The sequence below is a fragment of the Camellia sinensis genome, chromosome 7 (genome assembly GCF_055761805.1).
Source record: "Camellia sinensis isolate YWXY chromosome 7, ASM5576180v1, whole genome shotgun sequence".
NCBI lineage: Eukaryota > Viridiplantae > Streptophyta > Magnoliopsida > Ericales > Theaceae > Camellia > Camellia sinensis.
Window position 1 is genome coordinate 31,845,153 of NC_138967.1, and position 18,973 is coordinate 31,864,125.

Consider the following 18,973-nt stretch of genomic DNA (forward strand, 5'->3'; position numbering starts at 1 on the left):
AATTTAGGAAACCCTGACTCGGTGCCGAAGGCCACATGTCCGTCATCACCGGAGTTGTCTCGGCTCGGGAGCTTGGGTACGATCGGGGAAGGTCAGCTATGAGCACCCCCTTTCGCCCGATCCGAAGACCGGCCTCTACTAACCGTGATATCCGTTTTTGAAAACTTTATGTGTTCTTAAACCAATTGTTAGCCTAGAATTACTATGTTATGTGCGCAGCAAACAAGTATAGACCAAATCGCCCAAATTGGAACAAAACATTTCATGTTTGTTTTAAAAATGGTTTGCTACTCGCAAGTAGGCCAAAATGCAGATTTTGCCACCCTCAAGTGGGCTTTTAGAAAAGATGATTTTGCCACTATCTAGTGGGCTTAAAACTCACAGTTTTAATGCATTATTCCAATTTAGGTAATTCAACCTCCATCCACAGGCATTCAAGCAGTTATATCACATAAGCAGCTAGTCTCATGGTAATCATACTGTCATGGCAACACTCACACGCATGCGATATGCTAAAGCATAAAAGCTTACCTAGTACTCCGAGCCAAAACAGAAACTAGTCAGTAATCATATACATGATCCTAGTTCATGTTAAAAATGGCTAATGCAACACATGCAAAGATGCAATCTAAACAGGCTCGGCTATCCTAAAGATGGCATGTGAAATGCTGCGACTAACAAGTACTCAACTTGGAATTGAAATACAACTGCAGTTAGCATGATGTGCCGAGCCTGATGCATGTCAACAAATGCATGAATGCACGCATGCATAGCATAAGGTATGCTAAAATAAATGTGCCCTAATCTACCATCATAAGCAGGTAAATAAAAGGGAAGGAAGAAGTGGGGTTGGAAGACATACATCACACGCACGCACACTTATTACAAATATGCCCTCACTCGGAGGGACCAAAATAATAATACAGCCCGAATAATTATTACAAAACTTCTAGTCTAATCAAAAAAAAGGTGCCAAAGGAAGATGGCCGCAGCCCCCGCCTCGGGATGCGCGAATGATGTATGCTTGAACCATATCGCCCGGAAACTCGCTGCCATAGCACTACTGCCTCTGTTTTCACTGCCTTTTCTTCTCTGAAAACTTGTCAAAGTCCCAGAGAACCCTCTATGAGCATTGTAGAACATCATCGGCTGGGAGGGATGGCCACCGGCCGTGTACAATATCCATCGGCTGGAGATAAAGCTATCGGCACTGAATGAATGGCCGGTCGGCACTGAATGTTACCGGTCGGCAGAAACTTCCTGCAGAAGACAGTTTTGACAGCAACAAAGGACAGGCAGTGTATGGCATGAAATTTCAAGCAAATGTGTGCACCAACACATCCCTTATCATGCTTTTGACTCAAAGGGGTATGTTCCTTGATTCTCGGACCACCAATTGCGCATTTCGATGCGTGATGGTCCAAGAAACCAAGTATGCGCTTTGATTTCAAATGTCATGCAAACCAAACAAACACATAAAGCCCAACCTCTATCACATGATCAAGAGGCAGGGCATGCATGCCAATGCAATGCAACCTAGGTATGCAAACAAGAATACAAGCATGCTATGCAACTACATGGCATGCACAATGCTAACGACATAACAAGCACAACGCTTTGAAACATGGCATACACAATGCAAGATGGGCTTACACCAATACAAATGGACCTCAGCCACACTCACATGGGAGGCCATAAGATGAAAATGAAGTGCCTCGAAATGCGTGCACATGGGCACGCAAACCGAGGCAATGGCATATGCAATGCAATGGCATGGAAAATGATATGCAAACATGCCAATGGGATTTAAGCACTGAAATGTGGGGGAAAACAGCCCCGAAATGAGGCGAAAACACACTCGATGCATGGAATAGTCCCGAAACATGGACTTTTGGCACCCGAAATGGCTTACAGCTATACAAAGCATGCACAATATGGACATGGAGCATGAAGACAGAAGCAAGACAGCTCTGAGACAAGCATTTTTACAGTTTATGACATGGCCAAACAGCAAGCAAAGATAGGGCTAAAATGGCATACAAAAACGGCCCTAAACATGAGATTATGAAGCAACTCACAGCTGCTGACCCCGAATAGGTTAGGGCCCTTCAACAACATTGAAGAGGGGCCAAAAATAAGCATATTTACAGAACTGTAAAAAGGCCAAAAACAGAAGCATGATAGGCTGCCAAAGCATGCAAAAATGGGGACCAAAGAGAGGATATAAAGGCAAGTATAACATGGAGGTCCCAAAAAGTGTTGAGCCCTTCTTCAATGTTGAAGAGGGGATCAAAATAAGTCTATTTTCAGTTTACATCAGGCTCTAAGACAGATCACAAACAAGCCAAAAATTCTATGCAAGATTATGGCATTCAAGGAGGATATTGAAGCAAGTGCAAGCTACTGTCCTCAAACAGCAAGAGGTCCTCAATCAAACATGAAGAGGACCTCAAAATATGATGAGTTAGAGTTTGGGTCGGAGCCCAAAGATGCAAGCAACTATGGCTTAGATATGATGCAAGAATAGGCTAGAAAAGGGAAGAAGAGGACTCACCTTTGTAGACCAATGAACCAGCACCTCTTGGACCAAGTTTAGGTGCTCCTAAGCTCTGGAGAACAGCCTCAAGCTGCTGGAATGGGCGTTGGATGCCTTGTGCTATGAGTTGATGAAGAAATGGCCCAAGAACAAGGGTGTTTGATGGTTGAATGAGAGAGATATGGAGAGAGATGGAGGTTTGTATGTATGTATATTAGATATATGTGGTATATCTCTGGTTTTTCTTGCCTCAAATCTCTAACCTAAACAAAGGAGGAGGAGAGGTGCTTATATAAGCAATGCTAAGCTTCTAAGACAAGCTTCAAAGGGGCCAAGGGGTTCAAGGGGGGTGCAAGGCTTCTAGAGGAAGCTAAAACAGCTGGCCAAGCTTCTCCAAGAAGCTTGGCCAAAAGGTTCAAGCTTCTAGAAGGTTAAGGGGTTCAAAGGCTCTCAAGGTGCAAAACAAACACGCATGCACGTGGGGGATCGATTCTGTGCATTCCAGCTGGCACAGCTGGAATCCACTCAATCTGCAGAATGCTCTGGAAGGTCGTCGGCTAGCAAAAATTGCCGGTCAGCAAAATAAAGTGCCGGTCGGCACAATAAATTGCTGGCCGGATAAATATAGTGCCGGTGGATGGCCGGTAAGGTCAAAAAACTTCCGATTGGTGTCCAAATTGAAGCCCCGGAAGTTAGCTTTCCAATGGCGCAAACCTTGCATCAAAATTCCTCCTGTGCAAAAAGTTATGCCCTTTTCCGTGAAGCCGCGCAGATTCGATTCAACCGGGATGATGCCCGACTTCAACTGATCATATGTCCCCCACCCGGACTTGGCTCTAGGAGATTCTTGAGTGCAAAGTGAAGCCCCGGAAGTAAGATTTCCGACAGTGGTGGCCCCATAGCTAAACTCCAAGTGTACAGATAGATAAGCCTGATTCAGCGAGGGCTGCTCGTCTCTCTCTTAGCAATTCTTGCCTATCTTCTTCTCCAACCTGGCTTCTCCTCTCCTTTCCTCTTTTCTTCAACTCCAAAACCCTAAACAAAGTGTTTTGAAAGATTTGCCTCTCTTCTAGCCGAAGAAACTGATTCTTTGCCCTGCACATCTCTCAACACTGAGCAAACCGTCAGTAGTGCCCAAGTCTTAAGGCCGGTCAAAAATGGGGTGTCTACAGTCGCCGACACTCTGGATTATCCATGATGGGGTCTAGGCCTTGTTGTGTCCATATGTGCATTCATTTCATATTGAGTCGTGCAATTCGACTCCTCGGCCATCATGCATCGAGATGCGTGATTGGTGGCACGAGGATCGAGGACTACACTCTCTGAAGGGTAGTCATGCATACATATGTGAAAATACTTTGCCATGCCCCTTTCTTGCTCTCTGTTACAGCAAATCAAGAATCAGCAGCCTTCCGAAGATTGGCACGCATCCGGAGAATAATTGCAAACAGAGGCTAATTGGGGCATCGCAGTGGATTTCCGCACAAGGCAACTCAAGCATGTATCATCCATCATCAGGAGCAGAGTTAAGGCAGTCCCTGGCTTGCATGCCAATTTATTGCTTTCCTAATTTAATTTGTCAATTAATTAGGGTTTTGTACATATTTGGACTGTAATATTCATTCCAGACTGTATATTATTTATTCGGACCCTCTGCGCGAGGGCAATGTTGTAATAAGTGTGCATGTGTGTGATGTATGTCTTCCAACCCCACGTCTTTCTCCCTTTTATTTACCCGCTTATGATGGTTAGATTAGGGCATTTTTCAATTAGCATACAATATGATAGCATGTTTGCATTCATTCATCTGTTTTGCATGCACCGGGCTTGGCGCATCATACTAACTGCATTGTATTTTCAATTCCAAGTTGAATACATGTTAGCTGTAGCATTTCATATGCCATGTTTAGAATAGCCGAGCCTACTATAGTTGCATTTTTGCATGTGTTGCATTAGGCATTTCCGTATAATTAGGATCATGCATGGATTTCTAATTAGCTTCTGTTTTGGCTTGGAGTACTCGGTAAGTTTTATGCTTTAGCATCCTTGCATGCGTGTGAGTGACTGCCATGAATAGCATGCTTACCATGAGGCTATATGCTTATGTGATATAACTGTCTGAATGCCTGTGGGTGAAGGTTGGGTTATTTGAATTGGAACAATTCATCAAATGTGTGTTTTAAAGCCTACTAGATAGTGGCAAAATCATGTTTTCTAAAGCCCACCCGAGGGTGGCAAATCCACGTCTTAGCCTACTTGCGAGTAGCACCATCAAACCATTTTCAAAATAAACAAATATAAAATGTTTTATTCCAATTCAGACGATCCAGTCTATACTTGTATGCTGTGCGCATCACATAGTAAATCTAGGCTAATAACCGGAATAAGAACGCATAAAGTTTTCAAAACTAGATATCATGGTTAGTAGAGGCCGATCTTTAATCGAGCGAGCGGGGGTGCTCACGAAGTGACCTTCCCAAATCGTACCCAAGTTCCCGAGCCGAGGCAACTTTGGTAATGACGGACACGTGGCCTTAGGCAAACGAGTCAGGGTTTCCTAAATTTTCCCAAAATAAAATATTTAGGTGGCAACTCTGTATCTGGCAAAGCAGTCCATGTTTGGCACTCCTTTCAAAAATCTATTTTCTCAAAACGATTTGCCGGATTTGGACTCTTTGGTTCAGACTTAGAACCGTGACAATTTGAGAGTCCGAACTGTAGTGAGCCCAATATCGAATGCAACGGGGGACCTCGTCCTTCCAGGGCGTTCGAGGACGTTTATAGTTTCTGGCGACTCTGCTGGGGAGTTAGAGAACTTGACTCGAACTTATGATATCTGGTTTTGACTACACTTATGTGTTTCTTTGCATTGCATTTGCATTGGTGCGCCTAGGACACCGTTTTTGCCATTTGCTATTCCTGAACGGTTTGCCGGAGGCTTGTCTTGTCAAGACATGACCATAAGGCTGACCGGTTGTGGGCTCTGCCAGTATGGGAACACAAACCCCGGTTTTACCGGGGCACCCTTTTGACCATTCGACCTAGTGCATATTCGGAATCCATAGTGACCATTCCAAGCTAGGACAGGTTGCTTACCCGATTTAGATTGTTTGAAACCGCTGCATGCATAGTGAAACCCTAGCTCCTGACAAAATAGGACAGGGAAACCCTACCCCAACATAGGGGTGTTTTGGCTCTCACTTATCTGTTATGTGCTGTAAGAGTGCGTCTCTACAAGGGAAATGCATGTATCACTTTATGAGTTTGGGCACCAGGCCTGCGGGCATCAGTCAGTGTTTGAGAATCAATTATTTGCGAGTATCAGAGATTCAGTTTTCGAGGACAGCGATTCAGGGATAATGATCAGTGTTTGAGGACAGTGTGTATTCAGCTTATCAGCAGTGTATTGTTATGCCCAACCGTGTGTTGTGTATTTATTTTTAGCTGTTATGCTGTTCGTTTATCTGATTGTTTATTTCCTTATTGCTTTATTTATCTTTCTGCTAGGACAGGGGTTTTAGCACAATTGCTTCCGACACAGTAGATATTCCCCAAGCACTTTGGATAAGAGGTCGTCGGCTCAATCGATCTGAGGATCTGATTGACGGACAGCCAGTGTTCCATTCTCTACCCCCCGTTGTCAGGAGAAGGCCGAGAAGGCGTAGTGCGTCTGAACAAAGGCTACCAGAGCAGTGGTCTACCCTAGTAGTGAATAGCCAGGTTGAGGTGTCAGTTTCTGCCATAGAGATACACATACCAGTCAGTCAGCAAGATCAGCAGAATACTGCCAGGATGGAAGAAATGATGCGCCAGCTCCAAGAGAGCATGAAACAAATGTAGGAGGACGCTGCCCGCCAAGCAGAGTTCTCTAAACAGCAGGCCACAGTCATGGCTCAGCAGGCCGAGCTAATCACTAGATTGCAACAGCAAAATGCAGCATCTACCTCACATTAAGTTCCTCCTCCACCAGGGGTCCCGTTACCCGAGCAGGCACCTACTGTCCAGAATGCCCTGCCAAATACCCAGAACACCTTACCCAATGTCCAGAACATCTAAGAGGACACAGACCTTCCAACAGGGCCAGCTCCGCCCCCGCTTTCGCCTCAACTGTCCAAGACCCATACACCCAACCACTCGGACTCTCCCTTCGAGTTCGAAATAGACCATACAGCTCTGAAACTGAGCAAGCTCGAGAAGCTTTTCAAGAAATCACAAGGAGTAAAGGCTATTTCAGATATCGAGGACGGATATACCGATGTGGCCGTAACGTTGCCAGATAGATTCAAGATGCCGCAGATTGATCGTTTCGACGGATCCGGGGATCCCATGGTCCACCTCCGGTTATTCTCAGATATACTGCGGCCAATGGGCCTAACCTGACCACAAAAGCTTTCGCTGTTCGGCCGAACCCTGTCGGGTGTGGCCGCTATCTGGTACACGAAATTGGAAGATGAGGTAAAAAGAAGTTGGGATGAAATGGCCGAGGCCTTTGTCGCACAATACTCGTACAATACCCAGATCGAGATTACAACTCGTGATCTCGAAACAACGAGGCAGGAGCCCAAAGAGACTTTCTCAGATTTCGTAACTCGGTGGAAGGCGAAGGCATCGATGATGACTTTGAGGCCCACTGATAAGGACCAAATCAGGATGATTTTGCACAACCTCCAACCAAAATTGATGCAAAAGATGATTGTACTCCCCTTTCCCACCTTTTCGGATCTACATGAGATGGGGGTACAAATCGAGGATGCGATGAAGCAAGGTCTGATTGACTAGGACAGGGAGCAACCTCGGAGAACATTTAACCGCAACAATAACGCAGGCCCGAGTGGCGCTGTAACCGCAAGAGCTTCGGAGGTCAGCATGGTCGCCACCATTCCCCCTCCCCTTCCAAGGCCCATGGCAGCCACACCCTTCTCCAGTGCATCCGGAAGTAATACCCAAACCACTAAATACCAGCCCAGAGGCCAAAGAACCTTCACCCCACTGTACATGCCTTTGTCTAAGGCTCTGGGGGTCTTAATCAGAAAGGGGCATCTAAAACCCCTGGAGCCGAGGCCATTACCAAATCCACTTCCACCCTCTCACAACCCAGCCAAGTACTGTGCATATCACCAGCAGCACGGTCATGATACTGACCAATGTTTCAGGCTGCGTCACGAGATTCAAGACCTCGTTGACAAAAATGTGATTCTACCTCCAAAGAAACCTAACATCATAACCAATCCACTCCCTACACACAACCAAGCTCCACCTCCCAAAAGAGTCAATCTTATCCAGACTGGGGTCGTGTCTTACAATCCTAGCATCTATATTACTCCTACCCATCTACCTAGGCCGGAGGTGCTCCTTCCCGACTGCACTAACTTCTTGTGCATATTGGACATCTCTACAACCCAACCTGAGCCAGTGGTGGCGACTGTGGAAGACAGCGCAACAAAGGTTGCAGAGGAGGATGGAATGGTTGAGATAGGGTTTGAGCAGTCTGGAAACTTTGCTGGGGAAACCTACGACCCAAGTGAGTACATCCTGTCAGTGGGCCAATCTGAGCTAAGTGTAGGGCTGCTAGAAAAAGCAGAACTATGTGTGATTCAGGGGGACAGATTTGAACAAGGAACGGACAATCTGACGGCTGTAGAAGAGGGCCTTGTCAACCTCCAGTTCTTCAGTGACCAAGAATCAAGGGATGCGACAGTCAATTGGTTTGAATATGAGGAGTCGGCAGAAGTTACCGGATGGTTAGATGATCAACCAGACATTGTAGAATTTCAACCAGAACAAGGCCAAGCAGGGGCGAGAGTACCAGTGATGGCCGGAAGGGCCGAAAGTCAGAGTGCATTGCCGGAGAGCGCCGGTACAAAGAATTTTGCTCAGGACAGAAGCATTGTGAATGCAGGGAAAGTTGAACAACAAACTGCACTGACGTAGGTAGAACAACAGGGTTCTGAGAGAACCGGGAAAGCCAAAATCCATGAGGGGATCGGAAGTGTTGTGGGCACAAGAACAGAGGATGCTGTGAGCATGCAGGCTGAAAGTACTGTGAGTATAAACATGCCCGAGCCAGACAGGTGCCTTTTGAATGCCAACGGAATGTGGTGGGAAGACAATGACTTATGTCTTGCCCACACAGACGAAGACTGGGGAAGCAATCAACCAGACGACACCTAGTACCTCGATGAGGTTGATCACATGACAAGAAGCGGGCGGTACTTCAAGCCCCCGCACCTAGACCAACCCGAGGCATCTGGGAAGGACAAAGAAGCCGAGAGATAGAAAGAGAAGCAGATCGAAGAGGAAGCTGTACTGAAACTGCTGAAGAAGATACAAGCAGACATCTCCATCTGGGGACTGCTTATGGCGTCGCAAGTACACAGACAGGCTGTCTTATCTGCCATGGACAAGGCCAAACTCTCTATAGATACTACACCAGAACAGCTGGATGGGCTGGTTTTTTCGGGAGGAGGTTCCCCGGCATTAACCTTTTCAGACAAAGAACTACCACCTGAGGGCACAAATCACAACAAACCCCTCTACGTTTTCGTGGAATGTAGAGACAAGTGGATACCGGTGGTACTTGTTGATACAGGGTCCACCATTAATGTCTGTCCAGCCAGAACAGCATATGCAATCGGGTTGAAGCCTGCGGACTTCGTGCCGACTGCTTAGGTGATCAGAGCATATGATAATACTAGCAGGGAAGTGATGGGGACTGTCAAAATTCAGACCCAGGTTGGTCCCGGACAACACAACATTGAATTCCATGTCTTGGACGTTCCCGCAACCTTCAATCTACTCTTGGGACGACCGTGGTTGCACCAAGTAAAGGCAGTCTCTTCCACTTTACATCAGATGTTGAAGTACCCTCACGGGAAGGGGGTGGCTATTGTCTTCGGGAATTCATCAATCCATCCGCCGCCGGAAGTGTCCACACCAGTCTTGGAAATCGAGCATGGCACTGAGGATGTGTTCTTATCAGGGTTCACTTTGGCTGAGGCTCGAGTGGTGCAGAATATTATGGCTGTGAATGAGGGGGTGTACGTTAGTGCTCAATCCGTCTGCCTCATGAACAAGTTACAACACATCCCCGAGATGGGATTAGGAAGGAGCGGCCGGAAAGGCGTCGCAGCATTGGCTGAAGTGCCACACAACCCTCATACCTTTAGCTTGGGTTATATGCCCACCAAAGAGGACTAGGTAAGGAAGGGTAAGGAAATGGCCAGAAGAGCCAGAGCAAAGCAGGCTGGGAAGCCTTTCGAATTAATGCATAGGCCCATTCGGGGTACCCTGAACGGACGCTTCGTCAGGGAGGGGGAGGACTTTCCATTTTGCGACTTCCCAGAGCCGTGGCTAAACGCGGAGAAGAAGCGCATGCCAGGTTTCGAGATCCTCTTCGACCTACAACTACCCGGGGATGATATTGCCGAAGAGCAGACAGACCCATCAGCTGAGATTGGGCAGTGTAAGGTAGTGGATTCCGAAGGCGCTGAAATTGAAATGGGGGTAGCGCTGGCAAGTCTACTCTCAGATCCTCCGATCGACCATAAGTGCTTGGGAGATAACTTCTCAGTTTCCGTAATTGGGGATGAAACGGCTGCGGGCCTACCATCAACTATTTTGGATGCATCCATCGCACTCTCTCTCACTTGGCAGTACGAGGAGGGGTTTTTGTCCAGCAACGCCGGGTCAGGTAGTGAGTCGGAATCTAATTCCACCGAATCTTGTGAGTCGGAATCAGGTTCCAGCTCGACTGAGTCTGAGTCTGAGTCTGGTAATCCTAGGGATGATAACCCGGATGCCACAGTTATGTCCAGGTCGTCTTTTTCTTTCTTATTTGAGTCTGTTGTAACCGAGAATTCAGACGATTTGGATGTGCTTAATGAGAATCAAGTAACTGTGGTTTCTGAGTACTTTTCTGTGCCCTTAATTTATTGCATAAACTCAGACTTTCAAAATTTTGATGAAAACGACGAGGAAGAAATTCCTCCGGTTTTGCAATGTTTAATTGAGCAGGAGCAGGAGAGATTTGTCAAACCCTTAACGGATGAAATCATTACCGTGAATATTGGTACTGAGGAGGACCCGCGGCTGGTCCAGATCGGGTCCACGTTGTCTTTGGAGGAATGCGAGCGCTTAGTCGCCTTATTAAAAGATTTCAAAGATGTTTTCGCGTGGTCCTACGAAGACATGCCTGGGATCGATCCTGAGATTGTACAGCACCGGATCCTCCTTGATCCCGAGACCCAACTTGTCAAACAGAAACTCAAAAGGATCCGCCCGGACTGGGCTCTCAAGATTAAAGAATAGGTCACCAAGCAAATCGATGCAGGCTTCCTGCTGGTGTCCGAATACCCGACTTGGTTGGCCAACATCATTCCAATGCCGAAGAAGGATGACAGTATCCGGGTATGCGTGGATTTCAGGGATTTAAACAGAGCTAGTCCGAAGGACGACTTTCCCTTGCCGCATATTGATGAGTTGGTGGATTGCACAGCAGGGCATGCTTCGCTCTTATTCATGGATGGCTTCTCAGGGTACAATCAGATAGTAATGGCACCTGAAGATCGGGAAAAGACTGCATTCACCACCCCGTGGGGGACATACTGCTACAAAGTAATGCCGTTTGGGTTGAAGAATGCCGGAGCTACTTATCAACGGGCCGCGACCACAATATTGCATGACATGATCCACAAAGAGGTTGAGGTGTACGTGGACAACATGATTGTCAAGTCCAAAGAAAGAGAGGGCCACTACACCGCCTTACAGAAGTTCTTCCAAAGAATTAGGGAATTCCGGTTGCGGCTGAATCCTCAGAAATGTACATTCAGTGTTACAACGGAAAAAATGCTGGGGTTTCTGATTACACAAAGAGGTATCGAAGTCGACCCGTCCAAAATCAAGGTCATCCTAGAAATGCCCCCACCAAGGACTGAAAAGAAGGTGCGAGGCTTTCTGGGTAAAGTGCAATTCGTAAGACGGTTTATCTCGAAATTAACCCTGACCTGTGAACCACTTTTTGGCCTCCTAAAGAAAGGAAAGAAATTCCAATGGGACGGCCGATGCCAAGCTGCTTTTGAACAGATCAAGAAATATTTACAGAACCCGCCCATGTTGTCGCCACCGAAGCCGGGGAAACCGTTGATATTGTACCTTTCAGTGACTGAGACTACAATGGGCTGCATGCTCACACAAGAATCAGAGGATAAGGTGGAGAGGGCCATCTACTATCTGAGTAAGAAGATGTTGGATTACGAGACTCGCTACACTTCGCTGGAGAAGGCTTGCTTAGCCTTGGTATGGGCTACCAGGAAGCTGCGGCACTACTTGTTAGCTCACTTCGTAATGTTGGTTTCACGACTGGATCCCATCAAATACGTTTTCGAGAAACCGGCACTTACGGGTAGGCTAGCTCAACGGTTGCTGTTGCTCTCCGAATTCGATTTGAAATATGTAACACGCAAGTCAGTCAAGGGGAGAGTAGTGGCAGAGTTCTTAGCTGACCATCCAGTGGAAAGGGGCGAAGTAGTCGAGTACTCATTCCCAGATGAGGCCATCTTGTATATCGATGACGAAACTTGGACGATGTACTTTGACGGAGCGTCAAATCAATATGGATATGAGATAGGAGTGTTGCTGATAGCACCTGACAAGTCCTGTATCTCTCTAGCCTTCAAACTCCGGTTCAAAGTCTCGAACAACGAAGCAGAATATGAAGCATGCATTGTTGGTCTAGAAGCAGCCCTGGAACTAGGGGCAAGACGGTTGGACGTCATCGGGGACTCGAACCTTGTTGTGTCTCAAGCAAAAAGAGACTGGAAAGTCAAAGAAGAGAAGATGATGATGTATCACCAAACCTTGGACTTGCTAATTCCTCGGTTTGAGAGGCTAAGCTTTACTCATCTACTAAGAGAGAACAACAGGTTCGCAGATTCTTTAGCAACTCTATCTTCCATGATAGACATCTCGTTCGGAGTCCGGATGCGTCCAGTCATCATTGACCAGAAATTTGCACGTGCCTACGAGTCGATTGCTGCTATAGATGAGGTTCAGGACGAAAACCCCTGGTATTACGACATTTGGAATTTCTTGGAGAAGGAAACATACCCGCCAGGGGTGAACGCCAAGGACAAAAGGGAAATCAGAAGAATGGCCATTTAGTTCATCATCTGTGGGGGCAAGCTGTATAAGAAAGGTCATCTGGGAATGCATAAGCTATGTGTTGATGCCGAAGAGTCGAAACATCTAATGGAAGCCATCCATGGAGGGGAATGCAGTGCACACATGAACGGAGAAATGTTAGCACGGAAGATCCTCAGACAGGGTTACTATTGGTCCACCATGGAGGAGGATTGTGTTAGTTTTGTTCGGCGATGCCACAAATGTCAGATCCATACAAATCGCATGAATATCCCGCCGTCGAAACTGTACAACATGACTTCGCCATGGCCGTTTTCAATTTGGGGAATTGACGTGATCGGGGCTGTCACTCCGAAGGGGTCGAATGGGCATGAGTTCATCCTGGTCGCGATAGATTATTTCACAAAGTGGGTTGAGGCCCAGTCTTATGCGGTGTTGAAGGCGTCGCACGTTGCGAAGTTTATCAGAAATAACATCATCTGTCGCTATGGGGTCCCGAACGAGGTCATTTCAGATAATGGTTCCCACTTCAAGAAGGAAGTGATTAGCTTGTTGGAAAAATACAACGTGGCTTTTCATAAGTCATCCGCATACCGACCGCAAACCAACGGAGCGGTCGAGGCTGCCAACAAGAATATCAAACACATAATGCAGAAGATGGTGGAAACCTACCGGTATTGGCCAGATAAGCTCCCCATTGCTCTGTGGGGCTATCGAACGTCAATCAGAACTTCTACTAGAGCGACTCCGTATTCATTGGTTTATGGGATGGAAGCCGTTCTACCTATCGAGATTGAGGTTCCGTCATTGCGAGTATTGGCTGAGTGTCAAATAGCCGAAGCAGATTGGCAGCAGAGCAGGTTTGAGGAACTCATGCTTTTTGATGAGAGGAGACTGAAAGCATTGTACCATGTTCAAGGTTATTAGCGCAGAATTGCCTGGGCTTTCAACAAGAAAGTTAAGTCCAGGAATCTAAAGGAAGGAGATTTGGTGCTCAAGGACAACCGAGCTCCCATCCACGACCCAAAGGGCAAGTTCAGACCTAATTGGACTGGTTCCTATATCATCAAAGCTATCTGGTCAGGTGGAGCTGTGGTTCTGATGGACCTAGATGGCTTGGAATTTTCCCAACCGATCAACATGGACAAGTTGAAGAAATATTACTCCTGAGAGGCTCGCTAGGCCGAAAACCCGAAAGGGCGACCTAGGCAAAAGTTAGAGCACAAAAAAATTGGAAAATATAAAAATTGAGCTCGCAAGGTTAAAAACCCGCAAAGGGCGACCTTGGCAAAAGTTAGAGTGTAAAAGGAGAGTGAAAATACTCAAGTGAACATAAGCCTGAACTACGTAAGGCTTGATTCCCATCTTTGGGATATGTAGGCAACTTCATCCTGAAGTTCAGCCATAAACTTTTCCCCGATCAACTTTGTCCATTTTGACCATCTTAGTCATCTTTATCCATCATCATTTATCGCAATCTCCGGTGCAGTGCTATTCAAACTAGGGGCAACTTTCCGTTGCCACACGGTGTCGCGGTACTATTCAGACTAGGGGCAACTTTCTAGTTGTTAGGATCCGGGGTTGTGCATCTCAGTGACAGATCTTAGGCGTGTCCAGTTCTGATCCATATCGAAAATGGTTTTGAAAAGTTTTAATAAAAGTTGACTTTGTTCAAATTAATCTCTTTACAACTAAGACCATTTTTGGACCAAAGCAGAAAATTTTCAGTACCACAACCTTCAATTTCATTGATTTCAAAACAGAGTTCTCCTACTCTTGCATACAATCGAAGTTGCTTTTTATTACATTCATAAAGAAAACTTGAAAGTACTAATAAAGCAATAAATCTGGGGCATAGTCAAGTCAAGTATCCCTGCGCCCCCTCCCAGAGCTGGTCGAAGCCTCTGATGCCAAGCTGGGCCCGACCTGTGCCTCCTCATTAAGCCAGTCCCAACACTCGTCAGACAAAGGGCAACTGAAAGTGGGAGCAGGGGCCAGGAGCTCTCTAGTCCTCCATGTTGTGGCATATCGGGCAAGTTGTGCACCTCGGACCGGGAAAGCAGCCGGGTACTCAATCCCCTCTGGCGGGCAAATCTGATCATGACCGAACTGGCGCAGGAACCGGAACGAAAAGTAGAACACACAGTGGGTCAGACCAATCAACTAGATCCCGATCAGCTGGGACATGCTATACTTCATTGCCAGGAGATTGAGCCAAGGACAACGCCAAGCAATGCGACCTGCAGACAAATTGCACATCCAGTCAAACCACCACCTTTCATCAGGGGCATCGACTAGGCGCTGTCGAAAAAAATAGCCTCGAGCTGAGTAGGCTGGGCAAGAGTCCACAACCTGCAATTTGTCCATCAAACATACCTGGGGAGGGATGAAAAATGAGAGAATAAAGAATAGAGAGATGTATGGTGAGAGAAAAATGAGAAAAGGGTTTTTGTGAGAAAAACCGAGCCTGAGGGCCGAGTGATGTGAGCAAATACATATGTAAGATTGGGTGGGAAACATTACCTGCAGCAGCAGTGGACTCCCAGCAAATCTAGTCGTCTCCCGACAATAGATAGCATCCAAGCCCATCAGTGTCTCGGCCAAGGTCATGACGATGCAGCTCTTTCCTTCTTTCAAGCCTTGAGCAACTTCAATCAGACAAATGCTAAATCTGCCAAAGCCCGGGGAAAGCAGAAAGTGAGACAGCAGGCACAAGCAAAGGGCGTATTGCCGGAAACCTTGCCAATAATGGTTGCTGCGGTTACCAGCGTCAGAAATGCGATGAATCAAACCGATATCCAGTTCCCCATTACAGATCAGAGACCGAGCGTCATGCGCGGTGAGTCCACACATCCACCCTAAAGCTTGGGCGTGGCCAAAGCGGAACTGGGGCAAGATCTCTTCATGACATTCAGATTCCATCAAAACTTGAAAATCTTCAAAAGTTAGACATACCTCTTGCCCGCCAAAGCTAAAGACATGCGTCACCGGGTTCCAAAACCTCGCCGCGGCATGGAGGAAAGGAAGGTGCAGCGGAGTGCGACTCAGCGCGAACAGTGCATTCAAGCCGAAACCCCGGAAGTTCAACTTTTCCGAACCATCTAGAGAAGTGATCCAAGCTGTGAGATTTTCAATGAGAAACGCCTCCATTTTTGTGCAAAACTAAGATGAATTGAATGAACCACGGAGCTAAGGCTTTTAAAGAGGAAAAGACACTATTCAGGGGACAAGTGTCAAAAATTTGACGGTTGCTGAGCTGAGTGGCCGGCCGGCCACCTTTTCTGGCAGGCAGGCCGGCCATTTCTTTTTTAAAAAACCTGGCCGGTGGCCTCCCCTTTGCAATAAATCTGGCCGGCTGGCTCCCAAAAGTAGCCGGCCATGCTCCAATGTGTGTCTTTAGCCCTGTTTTACCCTCCAAGAGAAAGTTTCAAGCATTTCCATGCAACAGGTGTGTCGAAGGCCTCTATTTCCCTCTGTTTCAGATGCGTTCCGTTGCCCAGATCGTCCGAAGTACAATTTGTTTTGTTAAGTTTTGTTTATCGAGTTGTTGTTTTGTTTATCGAGTTGTCGTTTTGCTTATTGAGTTGTTTGTCGAGCTGCCGTGTTTCGTGTTTTTGAGTTGTTACTCTTTGTTAAAGTAATTTTTGTTTGAGTCTTGTTTATTGAGTTGTCAACACTATTGTGTTTTGCTTATCGAGTTGTGAACTTGCTAAGGTTTTGTTACATCTTAGAAAGTTAAGTTGTTGCGTCGTTTCACTACCTGACTGGGCAAAATGCACAATGCACATTTCCATTCAATCTCATTATGGTGCAAAATGATGCGATATGATGCTAAGAGTTTAAAATACAACACTTTTTTCAAAGGCTGTTTCATTCCATCATGCCTCGCTTGTTACAATATTTTACAGACAAAGGCACAAGTTTTACAAAGAATAAAACTGCCCGATAATGTACAATGTGCTACAACTACTAGCAAAAAGATAAATAAAACAGGAAACAGCCGCATCTATGCTCTCAAGAGCAGGAATAAGAGGCCCTCTTCGCCCTCTTCTGCGGAATAGACTCTCCGCCACCATCGCCATCATCATCATCTGAATCGAAGTCGTCATCCTCGGGATCCCCCTCAGCCTCGCCTCCACTCCAGGAACCAAGACCGGAGTCGTCCTCTCTGTCAGCAGATGTCTCCGACTGACGATCCGCAGCCTCCTCCTCCTCATCCTCACCGGGCTCCTCCTCTACAATGTGTGCTCTGCGTCTACGAGACGACCCCCCCTCCAGCTCCTCAAAAAGGCCTGGATGGCCCAGCTCCTCGAAAAGGCCCAGATGGCCCAGCTCCTCGAAAAGGCCCGGATGGTCCACCTCCCCGAGAAGGCCAAGGTGGCCCAGCCTGCGGCTGAGCATATACCGGGGGCATCTGAGAATAAAGAGTTCAATTTAAATACATCAGTCCAAATATGTACATCAGATGCAGATACAAGAAAACTACATAAGTGAGGTGTGTGTCAGATGTGCTCTACACAAGTAGCCTATCAATGCAGTAGAAATCAGCATATCATCAGAAGTATGATAAATGCTAGAAAACTAAAGGGTACCTGGAATCCCATGATGGACAACTGCGCCTCCCTCCGCAGGACCATCCCCTCAAGTGAGGCTACCATCTGGAGCACCTGATCCATGTACTCAACAGGGGGCTGTAGATGCAAAGGCAAGGGTATCAATAAAGGAATGAATGCCCAAGTATCTGAGTAATAAATCAAAGCCGTAAAACATACCGGCGACGGGGTCTCTGACATATCGATGGCCAGGCATCGGAGGCTCTATCGGGATCGGAATCGGAGAGGTAGTCCCATATTGCCACCCCATCAACTCGGTCGGCATGTCCAGCCATCCAGGATGAGGATAAGTCGGAGGAATCGGGGGAACCAATCCACCCCCACCTCTAGATGTACCAGCCCTGCTGGTGGAAGGGGCGTCTGCAGCCCGAGCCCGGGCCTGGCTCGAAGATGGCATGCCAACAGGCCTCATCGTCGGAGTACGAACTCCCGTTAATGGAGGCATCAGGTATATGTGACGGTAAGTAGCGTAATCCCCCTCCTCAAGATGTAGCAAAGCATCAGTACCCAGCATAGCACTAACAGCATCCCGGGAAGAGAGCCTATCAGCAATCCGCATATCGACTGGGGGTGCTGAGGGAGGGTCCTGAGAAGTGTACCCCCAGACCTGACGCAAAAAGCGATCCCCCAAAAACCAGGCCCTACCAACTGGCCCTTCGAACAGGATCCTGTACCGGGAGACACCCCACCCTTCGGCAAACTGGAATCGGAGACCTTCACCTAAAGGCGCCCAGGGCTGCCATGTAATCTACGGATAACAGACGCATAAACCAAGTAGAAATCGAAAATGTACAGGACAAATCAAAGATGAAAACAGAAAGAACTGAGAGTTCTGAAATACCTCCGTCGACCGCACCGTGTCGAAGTACTGCCGCAGATAAAGGAGAGACTCCCGAGGTCTTGGCCGGTGCTGGCCTTCAAATACAAGTGAGTACGGGGTCACGAGAGGTCCCTCTACCACCAACTCCGGGGCCAATGTCGGGAAATACACATAGACCCACAACTGTGGAAAACAAAGCAGAATACGAAGTGCTGAGGGCAAAGTGCACGATACAGAGTATAAAGTGCGCCGTATGTGTGATGTGCAAGTAATGAGGAGTAGAAATATAAATCAAGAGGGCAGAAAGTACCTCCCAGGCTCTCCAATAGCCGCCAAGTAAGTCCCCCCGTCCGCGGGAGGTCGCGCTCATGTAGCAATAAAGGGTAGCTAAGCTGACGCCACTCCAGTCATACCGTCTGACCTGTGACAGGTCCACCAAAGCACTCAACAGATAAAGCCCAACAGTGTTCCCCCTGTCGGCAAACAAAATGGTCCCGAAGAGGAACATCAAAAAGCCGCGGGCATACTGTGCTGCCTCCTCAAGAGTCGCGGGCTCCATCTCCACCCGCCAGAAATGGGAAGAGAACCAGGTGTATCGGACTCTCCCCAAAGGTCTATCAACAGGCAGGCGAACCCCCAACAAATATATCCAAGCAGCCTCCCACTGGCCCATGTCCTCGTCGTAAGGGATGGGCCAACCTCCCACGTCAAGGCCAGTCAGTACGGCAAAGTCAAACGGGGGCATAGTCAAGTCCCCCGTGGCCGAAAAATGAAAGGAGTTGGTGGTGTCCCACCATCTCTCCACCAAGGCGGCCATCAACGTCCTTCTGGCAGGACAACGAGATAGCCCAGTACAGAAGGGCCCAA

General features: G+C 47.4%; 1 long non-coding RNA gene across 1 annotated transcript; it reads right to left on the reverse strand.

Moving 5' to 3' along the window:
* Window positions 1–17,457: 17,457 nt before the first annotated feature.
* LOC145794623 (uncharacterized) lies at window positions 17,458–18,476 on the reverse strand. Its single transcript, XR_014334547.1, has 3 exons — window positions 18,417–18,476; window positions 18,128–18,289; window positions 17,458–18,034 (listed from the first exon to the last, which is right to left on the reverse strand). It is a non-coding gene; the product is annotated as an uncharacterized LOC145794623 (long non-coding RNA).
* Between the last annotated feature and the right edge of the window lie 497 nt (window positions 18,477–18,973).